This window comes from Heliangelus exortis, chromosome 3 (assembly GCF_036169615.1).
Source record: "Heliangelus exortis chromosome 3, bHelExo1.hap1, whole genome shotgun sequence".
Taxonomy (NCBI): Eukaryota; Metazoa; Chordata; class Aves; order Apodiformes; family Trochilidae; genus Heliangelus; species Heliangelus exortis.
The window spans coordinates 19,530,128-19,546,085 of record NC_092424.1 but is presented as its reverse complement, the minus strand read 5'-3'; the positions used below and the strand labels follow the sequence as shown (position 1 = coordinate 19,546,085).

Sequence of the window (15,958 nt, the reverse complement as noted above, 5' to 3'; positions counted from 1 at the left end):
AAAAAGCCCACTACAATGTATAAACATGTAGACACACAGACATCTCTCATGATTATTTGAGAAGGTATAACTTGGTATTTCAAAGGCCAAGATAATAGAAGCAAAACTTATTCTGAACACAGATAAAAGTTGTATCACCTTTACCTGCATCACGGGGAAGAGTTTTGAACTAACATGAATAGCTATGTTTAAATTCAGTGTCAGATCTCATTACAATTTTAAATTTATTAAAACACCTGTTCAATTCAGTTTAAATCTCTTCCTTTTTCATATTCCTCTCCCAGTCTAATACCAGAATGCTGTAGGGAGTGTAAGTTTGCACAAATGATCTCTAAAGCCAGGAAGCTGAGGTACTGTGGAAAAGGTCTGGGTAAGCATTCAAACACTGGGATTGGATCCTAGCCTATCATATGTAACTTCTGCATTTCTTCAGGACAAAAGGGTCATAGGGCTGTTTTCAAGTGGTCTTATGGTTTAGAGGATTGCTACTGAGGTGAGTCCTGCTCTCTTCATTTCTGGCTGATCTAAAAACCTGCATGGACCATAGCAACTGAGAAATCTGACCAATTTAATTCTAGTGTCATTCCAACTCAAAAGCAAGAAATTCCCATTCCTTCAAGGGTCCCAGAAGGGCTCATCAAGAGAATTAGGCCATTTATTTCTAAGTAAATGTCATATTTTAAAAATCAGTCTTGTTTTAGAACCCCTCCTGGTTTTATTTTCATCGCTGGGCAGACTTACACCATTTTGACACACTGACGTTATGGTCACCTTGCAAACAGAAGTATGCCATAGTGTTTGCATCTTTTGTGATGCTGAAGCCAAAAAAAAAAACCAAACCCAAACCAAACCAACCCAGATTCAACCAGTATCACTTTTGGGCAAGGTGCAGTGAAGCCTCAAAGGGTGTCATTTTTTCACTCCCTGTGTAACCTGTCACACCCCCCCTGGCACTACAGAAGGGGAGGATGAGGCATTTCCATAAGGAGCACCTTCTCTGGAAGTTACCGTTCTCAAGACCAAGTTGCACGGTAAGTTTTATTGCAAAGATTTTGCTTTGGTCTCAGTCTTAAAGTCCTTACTCATCAAAAATCTTGATGAATGATCTAAAAAAAATAGGTCAAATATAGCGCTTAATTTGAAGATGTATTCTTATAAAAATGCTATTTACTAGATAGGCTTCAGCCTGACAAGAAACAGCTATCTGGAGGTAAGATTCCACTTGGAACCAAAGTCTTTTGATTCTTTTTAGTACAGATATTTGGTAATTAAGATTCAGTATTTAAAGATATTTTAGTAAATGGTTTGCTATAGACTAGAATATTCTAGTCAAAAGCTAAGAATTTATAAACCTCAAAATATCCTGACACTAAGGGAGTCTAGACCAGTGCTTTACTTTCCATTGCTTTATGGCAACATAAACTTCTCCTAATTCACCCTGTGTGGAAACAGAACCGAGCCCAGGTATTATGTATTCCCTATTCTTCCACAGGCTTCCTGTAGGAATTTGATGTTGGTTTAAGTCTGTTCCTGTGTTTGAGACCCTCACTGGGTCAAATATCTAATCTTTCCATTGCCCTGTCTGGTTTAGACTTATCCACTCTCTGGACTGTGGATGTTTTTTTCTGATAAATCTCTATGCAGCATCTATCACAATGAAGTGGGATTACTTTTCAGGAGATTTTCATATTAAATGATCTCATATAATACAAACATAAAACCATGTCATACAGTGTCAACAATTGGTGGTAAAGTTACCCTACAGCACTCTGTGTAGAGAGCCTGCAGAGACCCTGCAATAAAGAGGGAATATAGAAATGTAATCTTAGGTTTATTCCTTTTCCTTAAACAGCTGGTAAGCAAGATAAATAGCATGGAGACCATAAAACATGAATGCCCATTTTAATTGGAAAACATGCAGTAAACTAGTTACCTCTTTAGGATCAAAGATGCTATTAAAAATGAAAGATATTATTACTGTTATTGTTAGTTTTTATTAGTAGCATTTACCAATAGCCCTTCTCACAGGGGAAATTGCTGTAAATACCCAAGTGACTTACAAGCAATTATATTGTTCATAACATCATATGGCTGCCCAAGCATTACCTTCTGCTGCTCTCTATCTATTCTATTTTATGCCACTGAACCAAGGCTGTACAAAATATCTTCTCAAACAAGGATGTATTGTGCCTGCTGCTACATGGCTGAGGTAGCAGCAGAGTAGCTAATATTAAGGAACATTTACCTCTGTAAAAAAGTTAAGATTCCAAACACTCGTTCCTCTTGCTGTTTACTTTAAAGGACTAAATCAACCCTGAAGTGTCCAGAGAATGAGATACAGCAATACACTGAATACATCCTTCTCCTATCCCATCACTAGGCTAGATTTGGTAGAATTATGCTAGATGCCTCCAGGTTCATGGTGGTCATTCTGCAAAACTGAGAGGGACAAATTAAGAGGAAAATGTTAGACAGTACAGTGCCAGAGACAGCCTAAACTCAAAATAAAACAATTATTGAAAATAAATTGCATTTTGGAACCTCTCAAATTTCTTTGATAGGAACTGCAGACTTGGTATCTTCAAGGTGCTAATATGCAAATGTCTGAAGAATAAATACCTTCCAAGTTACTATTGGCACCTCCCTGGGATGGGAAGCTGTAGCTGGCTTTTACTTCTACTCATTTCCCTTTTGTTAGCATGGGGACTGACTGTGCCTGAACTTCCCTGATCTCCTGGGACCTGAGGTGGTTCAGATTGGCAGCTGTTTTGCAAGGATATTGTCTTGTATGTTTACCCAGCTGGGGTAATCACTTCTGCACTTTTTCTTTAAGTGTGTGAAGGTTCAGAATCATGAAATGTGTGTGCTCTTCTTCTGGATCTGATCCCTCTGTTCTCTCTTTCCAAGACCTGTCTTTCTGTCCCTCCTAACCACAGGACTAGAGGATAATTCAAGTTGGAAGGGACCTCAGGAGTCTTTAATCCAACTTCCTTCTCAAAAGAGACTCAGCTTTGAAGTCAAAACAGAGCACTCGGATTTATTCAAACAGGTATTCAAAATCTGCAAAGACAGGGACTGCATCCTTTCTGTACTGAGGGGCCCAAAACTGCACCTCATATTTAGATGTCATCCCACATATGCCAAGTAAAGGACTTTTTTCACTTCCCTTGGCATCCTGTCTATGTTCTTGGTGATACAGTCCAGAATGTTGTTTGTCTCATTTGCTGCCAGGACACACTTCTAGCTCGTGTCCAGCTTGCTACCAAGACCCACAAATCCTTTCCTACACAGATACTCCTCAGCTAGTCAGTCCTCAGCCTGTGTTGCTGCAGGAGTTTGTTTCAAGACGCAGGACTTGGCATTTGTCCTGCCAAGTTACAGAAGGCTCTTGCCAGCCCATCCCTCAATTTGTCTAGATCTCTCTGGATGGCATCTCTGCCCTGGACTTTATTGACAGGCCCTCTGAGTTTGATGGCATTTGCAAACTCAGTGAGCATTCACTCCATCACCCCTGGTAAGTCCTTGCAAAAGATACTGAACAGGCCAAATCCAGAAGGAGATCCCTGCTGCACTTATCAATCACCCACCTCCAGGCAGGGTCAATCTCTGATGCACTTGCTTAATTTATTAACCAAATTAACCACAGCCACCAACTCATGTTTTCATCAAGACCACATTTTCCTTGCTCAGCTGTTTACTTCTAACGTAGTGGTAAAGGCTTGTTTCCCTTTGACATCCCTTTGACCTCTCAGTTTGAGCTTGGACTCCATTTTGCACTGATGTTCCTTCAGGAGTCTTCTGCTTAGACAAGCTGGTCTCATGAGAGATCTGCTTGCCTTCCTGGGTCTTGGGATGCACTGTTCCTGTCATTAAGGATACTGTCATTAAGGATACTGTCACTAGGGACCTGCAAACGTTTCTTTGCTCTTTGGTGCATCTTCCTATAGGTTTCCATCTACCAGTTTCCAGAATAAGCTTCAATCTGCTGTCCTGAAGTTCAGGATTTATGATCTACCACGCTCCTTCCTTGGGATCTTGCACTCCTGTTTCAGCGACTACAGCCACGGCTATCACTGATTATTACACAGCCAGTTCTGCCTTGTAAGTGAATGGCAGATGCTGTGTGGTTTATTTAGTACCTGTACCTGGTTACGTCCTGGGTTGGTGCCCTTCTGGCATGTAGTAGGGAAAGGAAAGGGCCCCATAAGAATTGGGGGCTGTGATACAGACTTTGAGTTGTTTAAACAAGTCTTAACCCACTTACACATCCTAAGGTGGTAGTTTGTAACACAGTTCCACCATAGAGTCACCTTTGCTGGCTTCTACTTTGATCCTGACTCAGAAGTTCTCAACCAGATTGGCATCCATCACAGAGGAGATCCCACTCCACTGAAAGGATGGCACCACCACTGTATTCCCTGTCTCTTTGTACTGAATGCTGTGTATCCAGCCATCAAACCCTTTCAGTCATGTGAACTGTCTCACCACATCTGTTAACCCAGTGATGATGAAATTTGGTCATCAGGAGCAGAGTTCTAGTTCCTCCTGCTTTGTTCCCTGGCTGCGTGCATTTGCCCACACACCCTGAAGATGGGGCTCCTTCTGTCCTGTTCCATCACTCCTTAGGACTTTTGTGTACATGTCACCCTGATACCACCTTAATGAGTCAGCTCATCAGTAAAACTAAGGTAGATACTTAAGGAAAGCTAAGATAGACTAGATACAGATAGAGATGACAGATATGGGTGTCACAGATTTAAATAATTGCACAAATTAACACCTTCTGAAGACAAATTCAGCAGTATGTCAAAGACTAACATGGTTGACTGCTCTCCAAATGTGCAGATACTGTGGAATACACTGAGGACAGAAAATGGAGGACTGCACTGCAAAACTTAGCAGAGAATGCAGATACCTTCATGTATGGTTCCTCCATCAGCAGATGGCTTTTGAATAATCCTAATAGCTACACTTCCTGAAATAAGCTTCCCTGTTAGACAGTTTGGTCGATGTGCAACACAATACTCTCTTTTAAATTGTAAATATAAAACAGATATATAAAGAGAGATAAAGCAGCTCTCTTCTCTTCTTTATTTTAGTTTCCCAAGGCAGATTTGGTTTTATTTTCCTTCTTCATATTGTGCAATGTCTCTAAATGCCACTGATAGTTTTTTCATTCCTGACTAAAGCCTAAATAATCTAAACCATTACCTATGACAATTGTTTCCATGTTTTAAAGTATTACTAAGACCAGTATTGTTAAAAATGCATAGTCATTTATGCATTGTGGTAATTGCAGTTAAATTAAACTAAAAGTTATCTACTAAAACAAATCTCTAAAATGCTGTTTCTATGTGTGTAACTTGCCTGTATCTTCAGCTTTATGTTGCATTTACACTTAATGATGCATTTACACTTTATATATTTACTTGTTCCACACACACCTGTGGTTGGTTTCAGATGGCTAAGGATATATTTCTGTGCAAGACTTGGCATAGTAAGTATAACTTGTTCTATTAACAGTTTTTCCCTTAAAATATTTGAAAGAATGTGCTCATCTTATCAGAAAAGAAGTCAGCTCCTGGCATATAGATCAAAAGTGTCATTAACAAAATTAGTGATCAGCTAAATTTAGTTATTCTGCATTTGGAACAGAGTCTTAGAATTGAAACAGCAGAAAATGGGGTACTAATAGATGATCTCTTGAGGTCATAACCTCATTTTGGTTTTATGAATTGCAAATACTGGGCACCTACCAGGATTAAATAATTAATTAATCAATTAGTTTGGGGATATAAACTGTCTTTTTTTTTCACTAAAATCACAAGATCATCAAACATGAAAACTTTATAGGCAGCAATGTGGCTTGTAAGCCACATTTGAAGCACTGGATTTGCTAATTTACCTTGCTTTATATTTTGCAGTGCTTTTCAATGTTAATAAAGCAAAATTATTCTGTTTTTTTCTACCTGTCCTTCTTGTTCTCACAATGAAGTCACTAACCATGAAATTAAGTCTACAAGTTAAGTTCCCAAGCAGAGGGTGTAAGCAATATGAACAACATATTGCTCATAATTTGAACTGAGTCAAATATACTGTCTATAAACACCATTGCAGAAAAAGTGCAGCAGGAATAATGTCCCAGAGTGGTTAAGTTGCCTGTCAGTGGAATTAAAACTGTCATCAGACACGATAGATTCGTAATTGTATTTCTGAGTTATTCCCATTCCAGAATAATGACTGCAAACTGAACATTCAACATTATTGAAGCATTTACCCCCTCTATGAGAATGAACAATATTCAGTATTATTGCAGACTGATATGAATGCCAAATGCTTTTAATGTTTTCTACATTATTTGTAAATAATACTCTAAAAAAATGATAGCTATCCCTGTTCCATCTCATCATCTCAGCTACTGAAGAAAAAGTAAAAGGATTCTGCAGCCTACCCAAGAAGTAGGTGCCAATTGCAAAGGCTCAGTTGCTTCCAATTTTCTACTGTTTGTGGGCATTTTGAGTACTGAAATATTTAAATTCCACCTCAGTGGTATCAGCCACATAGGAACTTCACTCTGAACAAATTTATATTGGTATGTGAGAGTTCATAATTAGGTAGTATTTACCCATGAAACACTCATGAATATATTTCAGTCTGGTGAAAATATTATTATTTTCTTTAATTGTCCATCCAAGTAGTTTTGTGTTTACAAAAAGCATATTTAAAAAATGTGGAGTCTGATGTACTTGTTGTGCATCTTAAATATAAATTTGAGCTATTTCATAGAATTTATCCTGTGCTTAAGTGAGGCTACAGATCAAGGTGATTCACATCAGGTTACCACAGACTTTCAGATACACCTCTTCTTCTGCACATCCCCTGTCTGCTAGCTCCCAGTCAGACCCCAACAGACAAAACTTTCTTCAGCTCTTTCAACATTTCATCCTCTCTTTGCATATGCTAGCAGTATAACATTCTCCCATCCCTTTCACTTTTTATATTTTGCATGGACACTAAGCTATGGAGCTCTCTTCAGTGGCAAAAGGGAAAAAAACCAACCAAACGACATTTACGATTAAGAAAAGGGACTGAAAGTGTCTAACAGAAACCCCCAACAAGAACAAAAATGTACAACTCTGACTGAGTCTCAAAGAGAAAGGGTTGCAAGAAAATATTGCAGCTGATTACATATATTGATAATAAGGGGCATAAGAAAAAACTGAGAGAACAGAATTGGTGACAGGTCAGGCATCAGCTTGGATTTGAAACCAAGGACAGGAAATTGTTGAGATACAGCTCAGGTGAAAGAAGATAAACAATACAAAAAGTAAAAAAAATATGCTCAACTATATAGAAGTATTAGTTTCAAGTATCTAGGAGTATCAATGTTATTTGCTAAGAACCAAAAACTCTCTAAAATTATTTAGAAAAGGTGGTTACTGAAACTTTTCAGTGACCATTCCAACTATGAGACAATAGGGTTCTTGGAACAAGAAATACATCAGCTCATATATATCATACAACTGTCAGCACAGCCAAGTACCAATCCTGATTATTGTGCATGATTACAACATAAAAAGAAAAGGATAAAAATAATAACAATAATAGTAGCCAATTCTGACATTCTGTCCACTTTTCCTTTGTAAACTAGGACCTATAGGCATGAAATATGTACGTGGGAAAGAGCTGAAAAAATACTGGTATCTTGCCATTAATGTAATCTTTATCTGTTATATAGAAATCCTTCCTGATTGTAGACCACAAATGTTTTACTCTGATCTGCCTGTGATTCATTATTTTCTTCCAAATGGGGATGGTTGCTCTGGATATTCAGCTGCTGGAAACCATTCTAAAATGCCCTTATCCTATATACATGTGGTCTAGCTGAGTTTCTTTTCTGACTAATAGGTACAATTACCCATAAGTATCTTTAATCTCCTTAAATTTCTTATCTTAAATGATCTTAGCCTTTTGGGAAATGCCAATAAGAGATTAATGGAAGTGGAGTCTGATTTAAAACTTACACCTCTGCTATAACACTGAGCTGATGATACTTGTGCTGTCTCCCTAATAGTTTTTCATCTCCTAGTGTATTTTTACTAGAAAGCACTAATATGATTGTCATTCTTCATTTGCTACACATCTTTGATATTATGTTGTTGTTAATAAGGTCTTTGTCTAAGGGACCATCCTGGAAATATTTCCAAGTGACAACAGTAATTCACAAAGCTGCAAAGCCTGCCCTCTGATTGAAGTCCAAAGGCTACAGAAAGAAAATAATATCTTGCTGTTTGTCTACCAGTAACTCCTGTAACATTATTTCTTTGCTGACTTTTTAGGTTTCATTAACTCTAGCACTGAATTTTGTGCCCAACACCGCCACAAAACTGGTGCAAAAATAATGAAATACTGTAAAAAATATGGAAATTGAAAACATGAGGAAAAATAAGGCAGCCTTTTCACCAAATAGTGTTTGTATTTCTAAGTACAGTGCTTCACTCTGTTCTAAACTTTTTTGTGACACAAAACACTTTTCAGGCAGCCTCTGCCTTACTATCTGGTAGATCATGGATGTGGTGCCTTTTCCATATGCAACTTGAGAAAATTTTAAGAACCATTGTACTTAGAAAGCTATGTAGATGTGAGCTAGAATTATTAGTAATACTACAGTAAGGTCTTAATTAATCTTTTTTTTTTTTTTTTATAGTCTTTTCAGGGAAAAAGGAACTTGATAGGCTGCCTTTTACAAAAACAAATGAAGCAATGAAGACCTAATGAAGAAGCTTATCTTAGTGCATGCTTTCGAAGTTTCTGTCTCCTGCCAGAACTTGTGCATACAAAAGAGGACTCTTGAGCACTAAAATTGATCTTTTCTTGGACTGTTCTTTTTCTGGAGAAAAAGAGAAGGGGAAAAAAAAAAAGAAAAAAAAAAGAAAAAAAAATATTTTAATTAATTAATTAAAATGTAATTTAAAATTTAATACATATCTGGGATGACAGAATAGAAACCTTCATGGTACAATTTTAGTTTTTTACATTCTAATTAGTAGGAAATAAAAGTAATGTATTATAACCCATAATAGTATAGATTTCCAGAGGTTTTTTAGTAACTTTTGACCTTCCTTGAGAGTGTTCTGGTAAAACAAATTACCTAATTATAACTCTCAAGCATTTTAAAATATGAGACATCGGTTGAGCTGTGGTCTTGGTAAGTTTATCCCATTTAAGCACGAGAAAGTCCCTGTCCAAACTACTCCATGGATGACCATGGGAATGTGGAACCAGTGCAGAATATATTATCAGAGGGACAACTAACACAGTCATAGTGTTTCCAGCCTGTGTTGTGAATGTTGTGAAAAGCAACCTTAAAAAACTTCTTTCATACCTCCTTCCCAGGAATTTTGCTATTAGCAGCTTTATGAATCTTTGACAAGGGAAAGCTGGTCCTTCAGTCACCTTGTCTCACTAGCATTAGACAGGAGTATATGTGAATTATATTGAATAGGTGTCCTAAGTTGGGAACGAGGCATGAAATGGAAATGCACGTCCAGTGCTCAGAGAAGTGGGCTTTTTGCTGTTCCGTGTGTATAGAAATCAAACTGCCAGTAACTATCCTGCCTGAAAAAAAAATCCATCCTCCAGCAGAGTGACTGTTTAAATGGGGCTTAACGTTATTAATATTTCTCATCACCCACCAGTGATTCAGTAAGTGCCTTTCTACTATTAAAAGGAAGTCCATGATTTTAATGAGACAGAAAAGTTGGTACAGTGAATCCAATCATCAACCATTTCTTTCTAACACTTCCCCCTACTTCTCCACCCTCACTCCCCCCGACTCCCTCACTCTCCACCCCCTCTCCAGGTTGTTCTCAGGCTGGTGGCTCTGTGTAAACAGGATGTGGGAGCTGTACTGAAATGTATTCAAGTCCTGTATACCTCTGTCCTCACCTCTGGCTGCAGTGTGCATCCTGCCTGCAACATCTGCTTCGAGCTGTGCAGAGAACAGCCTGGACTTCTTCAGCCAGGTTTCTCTTGTCATCTTTATTTTTTTACCGTTTAAAAACACGGGAAAACATCTTACTTCTGAGTGGATGGCAGTTTTCCTAAAAAAAACCACTACTGAGTATTTGTAAATAATATACTGGCCTCTATTTAATAATTGAAAGATACTCTGAGCTCACAAAGAACATAACAACCCATAGCTTGTGGGTTGTTTACTTACTAGTTCTAATGATGCTAACCTAAAAGTGCACTTCCATGTGCTGTTGATAACCTTCATGTACTTTGAGATGGATTCCCAGCAGTGCAGGGTTTTTTTTAAATTGCCTCTGGTTATTCAGCTAAAAGAGATTATAGGGCTTTATAGCACATTCAGCCAAAAAGCTTTTCATTACAGCTTAAAACTGAAAGCCAGAATCATGGAAATACCTGCTACTTTTCAGTGGACTCCATTTCAAGCTGTCTTGCCATGCAAGTCACTTCAGGTCTCTTCACTGTGTGCCCTAACTTCTCTGCTCTGGGAGGGGAGGTCCCCACCTCAGAATGGGACATCTCTAAACATGAGAGCAAATCTATGTTTAGATACCCTGGGAACCCTGTTGTCTAAAATGGCAATTTAGGAGCTTCTGTGACCAGGTAGCCCTGACTAATATGCAGCCAGTGCAGCTCTCATTGCCAGCATTTAGAGAAGCCATCATCTCAGCCACCTAAGTAAAAAACCTATTTTTTTAATGTTAAATCTTCAGATATAGAAAGAAAATTAATTTCAAAATAATTCAATGTATAATACCTCAAAAAAGGTATAATATATTTGCTTTATTTTAAAGTAAGACAGAGGTCAGAGGACTTCTAGAAATACTATCATGGCCATACTCCAAGAGGCACGTGGACATGCACCTTCAGCAGGCTGGCTCAAGTCCCAGTAAGTGCAGTTGTCAGGCTGTTGCTGCCACAGAAGAGGGCATGAAAGTCACCTTTACTCACACCTGAGAAAGGAAAGAGAACCCTTTTCCTCTGCTACTTGCCACCAGCTCGTCTCCTGTTCTGGCCCAACCTTCAACCCTTCTTGTATCCCATTCATGGAGCATAAGAAATCAATTCTGTCCACAACTCTGGGGTGGCTTTGAGCCAGTTCTGCCTGCACTGCAGACACCTGCACACACACAGACACACATACACACAGATGCACAAGTGCACACAGATGAACTAAAGAGGCAGAGGTCTCTGTGCAAAAGGGAGACAAAGACACATGATTAGAAAGTAGGTAGAAAATAATAAGATTCCTACTTCTTCAAATGACTGGAAAAATAAACATTTTAAATGTAATAAAGGATGACTAAAGACTTTAACAGGCTTCTGAATCAAGTCTCCTTTTAACTTAGTACACGGTTCTTGGCCATTTATTGTCTGAAGCTCCCGCACAAGTATTTTGGTCAATACATCTGACTGAACACATCCCCCTTAAATGTCACTGTCAGCATCTGGATTAAACATCTGTTCTGTCTTTACAGTGAATGGGGAGAAACAGCATTTCTGGGGTACTGCTCATCTTCTGCTGAAGTAGATCACTAATAACTCCAGTGAACATCCAGTTAAGTAAGTCTAGCCTCAAGGTGCCTCTTTTTATCCCAGAACAAAAGCCAAACATAGGTAGCTACACAACAAACCTTTTAAAATATGGTTCTTACACTTTGAGACATTAATTTAACCAAAACTGTAAGGAAAGGAAAGATTCTTAAGTGGGTTAAATAAACTTGAAATGTTGCAAATTAAATCAAAATCACCTTTTCCATATAGTCCGTACTTATAAATAGTTTTGCAGCTGCTTTTTTTTTGTAATTATTTTTTCTATTATTATATAAGGGGTTTTGGAGGGGATTTGGGTTGTGTTTTTTTCTCTATTCTGGCAAAAGACAGACACTGAATAAAGCACCTAGTGTAAGTTAGACATCACCATTCAAAATGACAACAGTTCTATTCATTCAGATGGTTTATGTAATATGTAGCAATCACAAAGGTCTCACTTTTTTTTGCACAAAGGCAAAACATCAGAAGAAGCAAGATATTTCAATTACTAATACCATTGTGAGTTAGAATGTGACTCAAATACACTCATCCACCTGAACATCCTGAGAAAGTATGGGTGATAAGAATACTTGTGAGACAGAGCACAATCTCTTCTGTAAAAACATGAGGCCTGATACCAGAGGAACTGCTAACTGTATACATTGGACCTCTAGTATGGGACTATTTCTTCCCTGCAGAGAAAGTAACTGTGGAAACTCAGAAATGTTTCCACTTTTTTGCACACCTTTCAAAATGCTATTCTAATGGCCTTTGTCTTTTTTCTCTCCTAACCCATTGTCTTCCAACCCTCTTTACCTCTAATGATCCAGGCAGTAGAGCTGTGCTACATACACGATTGGGTATTTTCCCTATCAGCTTCTCCACAAAAATTCTTGCTTTGCCTTGTGCCAGCTACTTCTTAATTCTTTACTTCTGCCACTGCCTTACTAGTACCTTGGTTGAGGTGATCCAACTGCCTATGACTTCAAGGTGTAAAATGTACATACAACTGTATTGTAGCTTTATGATGGATGTGACTGACCTAGGGCTTTTCTGTCAGCAGAAACCCAGAATGACTGCTGTGCTGCTGGAATATTTGGAGAAAAATGGAAACATGCTGTAGGAGGGCACTGTGGTCTCCTAAAATGTATTGGTTTGGGAAAGGGTTAGTAATCTGCTTAAAACTATTTTTGCTGTTGTTAATGTGCCTAACAACCAAAATAAGGTCAGGACTCATTTTACAAGGTGCTATTGAAAGTCTTCCAGCATATTATTGGTCAAACAAAAAAACAAACCAAAAAATCAAAAGGAGAACAGCAGTGCAGCTATGTGAAGTGGGGTGCTCAAGGTCACTCAACAGGTTAGTAGGAGGACTGGAAATTGCAAACTTGAGGCCCTCCTAGAAGGCTGTATCTACAAACTGTTCTCAATTCCTACTATCCTACCAGGCCTTGTAAATCAGAGCTTCATGCTGATCATCTCCAAGGTGATAAAGTGATAAGTCTTTTTTTAATAACAAGAAATATTTGATCCTTGCATGGGGAACAGAAAGCCTCTTGAGAGCGAGGCATTTCAGCAAATAGGCTGTAGCTATGAGGATGTAAGAGACAGATTGCTCATGGTAAGCAACACTAAGTCAGCACACTGTATGATGGGAGTTAGGGTTGTAATTTCCTAAATGAAAAAAATAATACAGATGTGATTCCTTTTAGTGTGATCAGGGCTATAACAGATTGTGTTTGTCAGCTCTTGCTTAAGTGCAGAAGGAACTTTGTTACTGAGTCTAGGATGACCTAAAGTGTCTTACTCTTTAAATTTTAAAGGGTAATTTCAGCCTCTCCTGGCTGTCTCAAATCCCTTTTGGAAAACACGTACTTAAAATAAGTTGAAATTCAGTAGGCTAAAATTAAAAAATCCACAGAAATGGCAAAATAGAGTTACTATATTTCCCCTCATCATTCTTCATTCTCAAGCAGCAGCAGAGGTAAATGCTATTTATTTCCTTTCTTGCCAGCTTCCCTGCAACCACCACAGCAGTACTAACCCAGAGTCCATTTCTTGGCTAAGCTAACATGCCATTCTCCAGAAAGCATCTACACCTTCATAAACGTGATTTCTCTTATTCCCAGTACAGAATCCTCATTAGTCTCACAAAATAACACACATCTTCCAGGCAGAAGGTAAGGCAACTCTTACTGGCCACTGCTGTCCAAACTCAAAGGTTTTCTTTGCATTTCTGACATGACACACCACAAAGAAATGCCAAGTTAGGGGCTAGTTACACTAAGATACACTGTGCTTTTTTGTCTTGTGGTGTGACACAATCTCTTAGAAAGCAAGGAAAGAATTGTAATGTAAAGAAAGGCTTTTAAAGATTGTTCAGAAGGAAATAATTGTTGTGCATGGGAAGAAACTAAGTGGCTGGTGTTATGCAAGCATCAAGTGCTGCACTCCAAGCAGTGGTCTGGCGTTGTGTCTTGCTAAAAGGAACAGATTCACCCACATGTCCCATGTCACCCAGTGCCACCAAGGAGTACTAGGTTGCTGGAGGGGACCCTGCTTCCCAGCTGTCTGGGGAAGCTGCATTACAGAGCCCATGCAATCCATCCTATCCTCTGTTCCCCTGTCTGTGGGGACTTCATCCTGCTTCTCCTTTGGGTGAGACAGCTCTATTCCTTGTTTTTTCTTTGCCAACAGATCATATCCAGCCATGCAGCTAGGGTCAGCTGAGGCATTCACCAGGCACAAACAGTAGAGAGGAAGCAAAATTGTGAGGCTACCAACATAGCAAAATGAAAAATGAGAGTTAAATGCGAATGCTATATCCTACAGATGTTCCTTTCCCACCTTTACATACTTTTCCTACTTTTCCTTCACTTTGAAAGCCAACTGTCTCAGACCCTCTGGCTTCTGAACACTGTTACAGATGCTGTAGCTCAGGATGATTATGAGACAAATATGCAAAGGAGTCAGAGGAAAGGGAGATAAAAGAGGAAGACAGAACTAGGGCTGGGGAAAACTGCAAGAAACAAAAAGAGTGAAAGGACAATCACTTGAAAAGATGGAACAGAATGTATCATCCTTAGTGGCTTAAAAAGTAGTAGGACTTTTACATGTCACGCAAACCAGAAAGGTAAGGTGAAAATCTAATGTATATGACACTTCAAGGAAGCATAACTGCTATCATGCAGTCCTGGATGTAGAAGGCTACTCTTGAGCCTCAACGCATACCTTTAATCTTATGCAATATAGAAGGAGTTTTCCTTTTTGTTTGAAAGCACTTTGTAAACTACAACACTTACATGAGACACTTTTTAAAGCAGGGCTCAACATGCAATGGACTGCAGTCCAGGCCTACCAGAGTACTGTGTACCCAGTTCTCTAGACAATGGTGTCAGCAGCATTACTTTTGTTAAGTCAAGAATAAGAGTTATGAAACCTATTAATTCTACTAATCAGCATCTCTTACAGTCCACTTATTGGCCTGGGGTTTTAAGAAGGAAGTAATTCCAGTATTCCCCATGCACTGGGACAGTGGCAGTAAATATGACTGAAGACTGTACAAGAGAAACATTTTATCTTCTATTTTCACCTGCCACAATCCTTGCAGTGGTAAATCCATATTTGGAAGCCTGCTGGGTAAGCTGTTTTTAGAGGTGCTTCATCTTTTGCAAATACTGCTCTCTTTCACAGAAAAAAAATCCCATAGTTCCTTCTTTTATTTTTAGATTTAGTTTGTTTTGCTCTTTGTATTTTAAAGCAGAAGTGTTTATTTGCAGCTGAGCATTCAAGAGGCCATTAGTAACATGTGACAGCTTACTGTAACTCTACAGTACTGCAGCTCTACAGTACAAGAGATTAACTAACAGTAAACACTTCAATTCTCTAAAGTTGCCATTTAATAGATTCTTTCACTTTTCAATAAAATCAAGTCATGTCTTTCAAGCTTGCTGGTATGAAGTGCTGCTTTGCCACCATGTTCATACTGTTTCTTTTGAATAGCTACAAGATGTCATAAAATTACCGTAAAAATGGGAATATAATTGAAAGCTAGGCAACTAAAAGCTCTGTGTTATTGCACACTGAGTTTGCTGTTCAAACTTCTTCCCTAACTGGTAAAGATGTCTGAGATAGTGAGTTACCTTTTTGAAGTTAGTAGAATATATACATGGGAATAAAACTTTGCTGCAGATTCACAGGCTAAGATTCACAGGATTTTGGATAACATTAGGTGTTAGGCACTAGAAAAATTACTTGAATAATTTTTGTTGTTGCTATCTGTTTCTCAGAACCAAATAATGACATGGCAATTACAACCTGTAGCCTGTGACACGATGTATTATTTCACTGCACTTGAGGAATATCTCACAAATCATAGACCAAATGAAATATG

At 38.5% G+C, this 15,958-nt stretch overlaps 1 long non-coding RNA gene across 1 annotated transcript in view; it reads left to right on the top strand.

The window, feature by feature from the left end:
* LOC139794228 (uncharacterized) overlaps positions 1-14,349 on the top strand; it is a 36,424-nt gene extending 22,075 nt beyond the window's left edge. Inside the window, exon 3 of the long non-coding RNA XR_011725038.1 lies at positions 12,629-14,349. This is a non-coding gene — a long non-coding RNA (uncharacterized lncRNA). The remainder of the gene's footprint in view (positions 1-12,628) is intronic.
* The last annotated feature ends 1,609 nt before the right edge of the window (positions 14,350-15,958 follow it).